The 8,083-nt window shown below is 46.4% G+C and overlaps 1 protein-coding gene across 1 annotated transcript in view; it reads left to right on the top strand.

The window, feature by feature from the left end:
• Positions 1–458: 458 nt before the first annotated feature.
• Positions 459–8,083, top strand: part of FHL1 (four and a half LIM domains 1) — a 60,804-nt gene continuing 53,179 nt past the window's right edge. The window contains exon 1 of the mRNA XM_060137055.1: positions 459–513. The gene's annotated coding sequence lies outside the window, so the exon portion shown is untranslated. The remainder of the gene's footprint in view (positions 514–8,083) is intronic.

Genomic DNA, 8,083 nt, shown 5'->3' with positions numbered 1-8,083 from the left:
CGCGAGGGCGGGGGTCCCCGGGCGCCCCCAGCCCGCCCTCCCCTCGGCCTCCGGGGCGGGAGCCGGCCCTCCAGGAAAGCGCTCGCCCCTGTCTCCTCGCAGCCACCTTCCCCGCGCGGCCGCGCCTTGCAGTCAGCGGGCCGCCCCCCGAGACGGAGGCACGTGGCCGCACGGGGTGCGTGGCGCCCTCGCCCGGCCCCCGGCCGGGCCGGCTCCCGCGCGCGCGCGCGCGCGCGCGCCCCGCACCGCAGCCCCCGCAGGCCGAGCCCCGGCTGGCGCACGCCCCGCCCCGCCCCGGGCCAGCCGCGCCCGCCCCCGCCCCCGCGCGCGCGCGCGCGCCCTCCCTCCCCGCCTCCCCCACGTGCCCCTCCCCTCGCGCCCCTCCCGCGCCCTAGATCCACCGCCGGGCCGAGGGGGCTCAGTCCGCAGCCGCCGACGCCGCCGCCGCGCCTTGGCCTCGGTGCAGGCAGCGGCCGCCGCCGAGACAGCCGCGCGGGCGAGCATCCCCAGGCTGTAAGCCCGCTTTCTCTCCGCGTGTGCGTGCATGCGTGTGTGCCTCCCGCCCAGCGGGCCCGCGTCCTGGGGGAGCGGCTGCCCTCCTGCCCCGCCGCCGCCGGTCGCGGGCTGGCCCCCGGGGCGGGTATCTGGGGCCTCGGGCCTCGGCCGGCCGGCCGGGGACGGGGGCTGCGGGATGGCCGGCCGCGGGGTCCCCTCCTCTGCCCTCCCGCCGGTGCGTGCCTCAGCCTCCCTCGGGCTCTCGCCGCAGGGGTGGCGGGCGGAGGGGACCGGGAGCGCCTGGAGGTGGGGGAAGCGGGAGGGAGGAGGGGGCTCTCCCTGGTTTCCTCTGCGGAATGGTGGGGAGTGGAGAGAGAGGGAAGGGGTTCCCTGGGCTTTCTGCCCGAGGATGGCGGGCAGTGGGGGGAGTGGGGCGAGGTGGGGGGCACCTCTCGGTCTTCTCAACGAGGATAACCGGCTGGGAGAGAGGTAGACGGTGGGGAGAGCGGGTGAAGATGAAGTAGAGGGCTCCCCTCGGTTTCCTCCTCGAGGACGGGGAGGGAGTGAAGGGGAACCGGCCTCGGTTCGCACGACGAGGTGGGCGGGGGTGGGCGTGGGAGGGAGTGGAGGTGAGGGGCTTCCAGGGTTTGCTCGTCGGGGATGCTGTGGTGGGGAGGGGGGGGAGCCGCGCTGGTTCTTCTCTAAGGGGATGGCGGGGGGGGGGGTTGGCTAATGGGGGTGGGGGGAGGGGGGGTTCAGCTCCAGCGCGAAACCTAGAGAAGGAGGAAGGTTTTGTAACATGGGTTGAGCCTTAGAAGGTGGATTTTCAAAACTGCAGGGTGTGACCTTTCCGTCTCAGAAAGCGTGAAATCCCTACAAGGTGCCGTCTGTTCTAGGCTCTGGGAGAGAGGTTTCTGCTTTCGAAGTTTCTCTTTCTCTTCCATTCCTCGCGGCCTCTTCTCAGGCATCCAGGACTAGGTGGAGGTTTGGAAATCAGCAAGGAAAGATTGTGTGTGGTTCGTGTTCGGTGCTATATTATCTTCTGCGTTTGAGACTGTGCGGGATTCTCAGGTTTGTTTTGATTGCCCTTTACAATAAAAACCCTGTACCAGCGAGACCCCTTGGGAAAAGAAGAGAACAAGGTTTATTAAGGGGACTCCAGGTTTGGTTTTTTAATTTCCTGAAGTGCAAGAGATACGTCGTTGTAGCATTTTGCTTGGCTTTCAGAAGACGTAGTAATAGAATAAACGTATGTCTTTGCTGGAAGTCCCCTATATTCATTTAAATTACTCCATCGGGATTATCTGAGCCCCCTTTGATTTGAATTTGGAATAGATCCAGATTTCCTAATTGGAGCCATCATTTTGTAATTGCCTGTAATTCTTTCCTGGGTTATCAAATCTATGGCAAGCTTATAGAGCACCAGGAATAATTTTTTTTCGTTATCTTGATTAAGACAGTTTTAATGTAAATTTTATGTTGTTCTTTGGAAATGTGAACATTTGCAGAATAGCATACATTTAAATTATGAGCCCCTTGGAATTTTGCAAAGCCTTTCCCTCCCCAGCTCGTCTCCAGGAACAGAACCCTCCCCATTCTTTACACTGAGGAAGCAAGGGCTTCTGGGATGGTAGCTTTGCCTTTGGAAACTCATGCTCATATTTGCTTAGGAAGAATACATATTGAAAAGGTTTAGGCCTTTAATGTGGTGATGCTATACGTGCTTTCCCATTTTGGTTACATAAGGTTCCAATCTAGTCTTTACCTTCAGTCTTTAAAAATGCTTATTTAACATTTTTCAGAGCAAATATAATCTTTATGCAACAGGAAATTGGTCAGATACGCCATGATTTGTGTGAACCACCTACCAATAAGTATATAGTCTAAGACTACCATATGGATTCTGTAACCATATATGGTTTTTGAAATTCTAGGCTGCCATTCCCATATTGAATTTTTGGAGAAGGAAAGCGCTCTTTTGTTTTTTGGGTTTTTTTTAACCAAGTCTAGATTTTTGAGTGAAACTTTTAAAAAATGGTGTAAGATTTAAATTGGGAAAATTCCTCTTATATGATACCAGGAAATTGAAGCTAATTTAATATGGATCAAACTAATGGACCACTTAAACATGATAATTTACTTGTGTACTGGAAATGATAAACTGGAAATGTTTTAAGTGGAAATAGAGGTTTTGGTCTCAAAGGTGGACGAGAATGCATTTATTGTTTTTTATAAATTTATTTATTTTATTTATTTAGTTTTGGCTGTGTTGGGTCTTCGTTGCTGCACACGGGCTTTCTCTAGTTGCGGCGAGCGGGGGCTGCTCTTCGTTGCGGTGTGCGGGCTTCTAATTCCGGTGGCTTCTCTTGTTGCAGAGCACGGGCTCTAAGTGCACAAGCTTCAGTAGTTGTGGTGCACGGGCTTAGTTGCTCCGCGGCATGTGGGATCTTCCCGGACCAGGGCTCGAACCTGTGTCCCCTGCATTGGCAGGCGGACCCTCAACCACTGCGCCACCAGGGAAGCCCCGAGAATGCATTTAAACACTATTATTTGCACCATTTCTAATGTTAATGTGATACCCGTTCTATATACTGGGCAATGATCTTAAAATAATACTTTAAGAATACAATTTAAATCTGACTGTTTTTTTCTCTTACGAATAGAATGTTGGGAGTGGTGAAGTCCTTTGCAGAGAGAAGCATGTGATGGTGGTGGGCCTTAAGTTTCTCTAGACAAAAAGAGTAAATGGAGTGTCTTTTGCGCAGCTTTTTAAGAACCTGTTGTTTGCCCTGCGGGACTGGAGAAGGGAAAAAAAAAGATAAGGAACCTTGAAAAATTAACAAACATATGATCAGATATCTTTCTAAATATTCTTTAAATTTTTGCTCATATCCATTTGAAAAGTAATTTGTAAGTCAAGGCTTTGCGTAAGACATTGACTCTTACCGCTAAAGTTTTGACGTTAAAAACACCAAACAAACTGTTCACTGACGGATGGCAGCTAACCTCCTGAGGCTGATCCATCCCTGTTTTCCTGCTTCCACCGCCCGGCTGCCTCCTTGCCGTCTCGTGCCAGCAGCTTTGGCCCTTATAATCTTGCGGGAGCTGAGCAAATGTCCGTGCTTGCTCGAACTTTGGGCCTTACCTGTTGGGCTGCTTTCCCCAACTTTTGCCTACAAAATTTTTTTGGTTAATTGAATTTTCCAGTTGTTTGGGTTTGGAGTAAAAGGGAGCAGACTGTAATTATTTTCTCTTAAAAGATCTTTTCGTTCAGCTCCTGTTGAACGAGAGCAAAGAAAGTTTCTTTTTTTTTTTTCAACAGAGTACTTAATTTAGCAGAATATATGACCATTTATTTATTCAACCAACATTTACTGAGTGACCGCCTCTGTTGGAGGCTCTGTGCTAGGTGCTGGGGTGCACAGTGGATAAGAAATGGCTCCTGCTTTCTGGTGCAGTTAGTAAAATGAAAAATAGACAGTGAATTCGTTGTGAATAATCAAGAGTTGTCCAGAGTCTTTTGGACTTTAACATAGCACTTTATGTACAGTAAACATGCTTTAGCCATGCAAACAGGGGAGCCGTTTCTTTCCAGGGTATTAGTCACTGCATAAATTCCATCTCACCTTCCCAATGAAGACATACTTAGTTTGGGCAATAACATGGTTTATAAGTCATCTTAAGGTCAATGACCTTTTAACGTTTTATGTAAAGTAATTAGGACATAGCAGATTCCTTGATATTAAAAGTTCAGCATTTTGTATGACTGTATAGAGTAGTGAAAAGATAACCAGGCCAGCATTCCTTCCTGTGACTTAAAGCAGCTTCTGACAGCAAATTGGGCCAAAAAATTTATTTTTCTATGGTCACCTTTGAATTACAGGTACTAATGAATGATGGAGCCCAGAGGAGTAGATAAGACTAAATGGGAGGGCGAGTAAACCTTTGTCCTCCTGCAGGGCTGCCTACCGAGAAGTCCCATCTGCAGAAAGTGCTAGACGAGTGGTTTTTAACTGGGGCAGTTTTGTCCCCTAGGAGACATTGAACAATGTCTGGAGACAGTTTTGGCAGTCACAGCTTGGGGTGTGTCTAGTAGGTAGAGGTCAGGCAAGGGGCTTAAACATTCTAGGATGCAAGGGGCAGTCCCCCGCACTGGAGAATCATCTGACCCAAATTGTCAATAGTGCTGAGGTTGATGTAATTTCCTCTATGAAATGCAGTAGAACTTAACTTCAGGAGAGTAGAGAACACTAACAGTGTCTTGATGTGACTGAGTTGTTGGCCAAGCTTACTTTACTAGTCTTTAAAGTGACTAGTACCTGAACATCGACCCAAATCATGAAGACCAATAGAAGCTACCATTTATGGTACTTAGCTCTGTGCCAGGCACTTGTATACCTTGTCTAGTCTCTTCATTTTTAAATTAAGAGCCAGGCTCAGAGAGGTAAAGTAATTTGCCCTTGGTTGCACAGCTGGGCGCGGTTAGGAGACATCAAAATTGAGATTGTCTTACCCCTCAGAAGTTCATGGTTTTGAGCACAATGTCGTACTGTCTCCCTTACTGTGTGCTCTATTCAAAGTCTTAACAAAATTAAAATTACTACATGTGCTATATACCATTGAGTTTGCTGGAGAGTAATTAAAACCATGAACGTTAAACTTGATCATACTTGGAGTAAGTGGCCAGGAGTAGGGGGCGAAAGGGAACTGGTTACTTGAAGGCCTATGCTAGTTCTAGAAAATATGTGGGTTGAATTTACACCCATTATGTAATTTGATCCTCAGAGGAACTCTGCAGAGTGGTTATGATGCACATTTCATAGATGAGGTTAGTTAAGTAACTTGTTTAAGATTGCACAACTAATAAGCGGCAGAGTTGGGATTTGAACTTCAGTCCTGTGACTAAGCCACTGTCCCTTGCTGCTTGGTCTGGAGCTTGGTGTTGCTGAAGGGGAGTGAGGCGAGGACCCTGCTGCAGAGAGGTGAGTGACTGGTCCTGGGTAAAAAGTCGTTTCGGAGGTAATGTGTTGTAGACACAGATCACATCCAGGTGGAGAATGGAGAGGTGAACTATAATGCTATACCTTCCTCAACTGAGGAGAATTCAGCTGAACATGAAGTTTGTTCTAGAGATCTACCCTCACTGAGCCTGCAGTTGTCATTTGGGGGAACTTTATTGTCTGTCTTCCTTGAAAATTGTACTTTTTATGGTGGTGAAGCTGGAAATTACCTAATTATGTTTATATCCTTTCCGCAGCTTACCTTCAACCTTTTTTGGACTGTCGTATAGAACTTAACAATGATAGCATTTAGTTTTGTAGTCTTTGTACACAATTTAAACATTTATTTTTGCTGTGGACGTTGTTTTTATAACAAGCGTCATCAAATTCAATATTTGTGTTTTCCATATGGGGGGTATGTTTTGTTTTGACAGCTAAATATTTATTTTAACTTTTGATGTGTTGTGTTTTAGAGCATAGCAAGAGAAAAAAAAAAAACCCAGCCCAATAGCAACCATATTTTGTCTGGAAAGCTTTTTTTTTTTTTTTTTTTTTTTTTTTTTTTTTTGGTGGGTAGAAGAAGTACCTCATGTTTCATTTCATTTACTTTAAACTGGAAAGGAATTTTAACCATGCTTCTCAAGGGCCAGGATGCTGGAAAAAAAAAGTTATTTAGATAAAACGTATGTTTTGATTTCCACGTAGGACTGTGAGCCATAGATTCTGATTATAATAATAATGTCCTGATTCTGACTACAGCGGCCAGCCACTTGGGTAATCAACCACTGTGTGCAGACACGCATTGTGATACTGTCTGACTTCATATCACCGCCCCCCCGTGATTTTAGAGTAGACTTGAGAGATCTGGTAAAACTTGCAAGAATGCACTAATCCTTCTGAAAATCTATTTTTTAAATGATAAGAGTGGTACTTTTTCATTGTAGGGAAATTTAGAAAATACAGACAAGCCTAAAGAAAATAAAAATCAGTTATAATCCACCACCCAGAAGTTAGTGACAATGTTTTGTATTTCTTTGTTAAATGCAGTGATTTTTTTCATGGTGGACTCAAGTCCATTGCAGAATCTCCAACTTATAAGTGTAGTCTAAGGTTTTTTAAAAATTTTAACAAAAGATCCTCTGAATTACTGTTGCATCTCTAGATAGAAGTCATGGCCATGAAGAGTGAAATGGGAACGCCACCCGAGAGTTAGAGAATGATCATGTGGCCTCCTCATGTAAGCTCCTTAAAATTCTTTCTCCTCCAAGTTGAGTAGTAGAATTTCAGCGCTAGAAAGGGCTGTCAAGACCCCACCCCCCTGCTTTGTTTTAGAGGTGAGAAAACTGAGGCTCAAAGGGGCCAAACACCTGATCCAAGGTCATGTGATGTGTTAATGTCAGAGTTCCAATTTGAAGTTTTAGGTCCTCCATAGGTAGGTAAGTTTTAATTTCCTAATTAAAAACTCTTCACAGGCAGAACTTTTTGTTGGCTTGTCCCTCAAAAGAACAAGGTATTATGGTGAAAGTATATTAACTGTATACTGAAGGATACCAAAAAGGCCAGTTTTTTCCTAATTTCAGAAAATGATCAAAACAGTTGTTTGCAGAAATTTATCATATTATTTGCTTTACTGAAATTGAATATTAGTGGTGGGGAGCCTCTTTTGTGCATCTAGCCTTTACTTTCCTCTGGCCTAGGGAGCAAGTACAAGTACCAAGGCCTATGGAATATGCACAGAGTCACAGAAATGCAGCAACGACTTGGTAAGAGTCTTTACACATACTAGCCTGAAAGACCCCAATTGAAGCCATCGCTGCATGAAAGTTTTCTTTTCCTTTATAAAACGAAATGTCTGTTAAAATTGTGGTAAAGTTCAAATTGTGGGAAAGAAATTGTAAAGAGTGCATTTGCTTCCAAACTCAGGTAGGAAGTTATGGCCAATGCTGGCACAAGCGCATGCGCGCGCCCTCACGTGCGGTTGTTGTTTTAAATCTGGCGCTGTTAAAAAAAAAAAAAAGTTCTTCAGCTTCCCGCCCTTTCTTTCTTCGCCCTCTTTGTGCTTTCTGTAGCTGTGTGGGCCCCTCTCTCTTCGTGTCTCCTTTGCCTGGGTGTCTATTTTACTCTCAGGGTGACCTTTTTTTCGGTCCAATGGACTCTGCCCACTTTAATTTTTCCGGGCTCCAGGGTCGTCATCAAGTTTACCTGCCGCTGCGTCTTCCCCTTCCCGCATTTGCCAGTATTACAGTTACCCCCAACCTGGGCCAGGTCCGTTTTCCAGCCTAGGATGGTCAGGGAAGCTGCTCTCCAGAACAGGTGTCGGGTGAGATCTGGTGTCCCTTGATACAGAAATGTCACTGTTAGAATAGAATTCAACAAAATACATCTGGAGATTACATAGGCTGTGTACACATGTAAACCTGTGAACACAAAATCATCCCTTTTCTGTGGCCAGGGCTCCAGCAAACGCTAAAGCTACGTGAAATAATGAATATGGATACTCACTGCCAAGGGCTTACCATTGGAACAAGTGAGAAAATTGTCCCCTTGCCTATAGGGCTGTGCTGCGAAGTAGTTTCCCCTCCTGTTCC

This window comes from Lagenorhynchus albirostris, chromosome X (genome assembly GCF_949774975.1).
Source record: "Lagenorhynchus albirostris chromosome X, mLagAlb1.1, whole genome shotgun sequence".
Taxonomy (NCBI): Eukaryota; Metazoa; Chordata; class Mammalia; order Artiodactyla; family Delphinidae; genus Lagenorhynchus; species Lagenorhynchus albirostris.
Note: the sequence above shows the minus strand (reverse complement) of the source record. Positions and strands in the feature narration are given on the sequence as shown.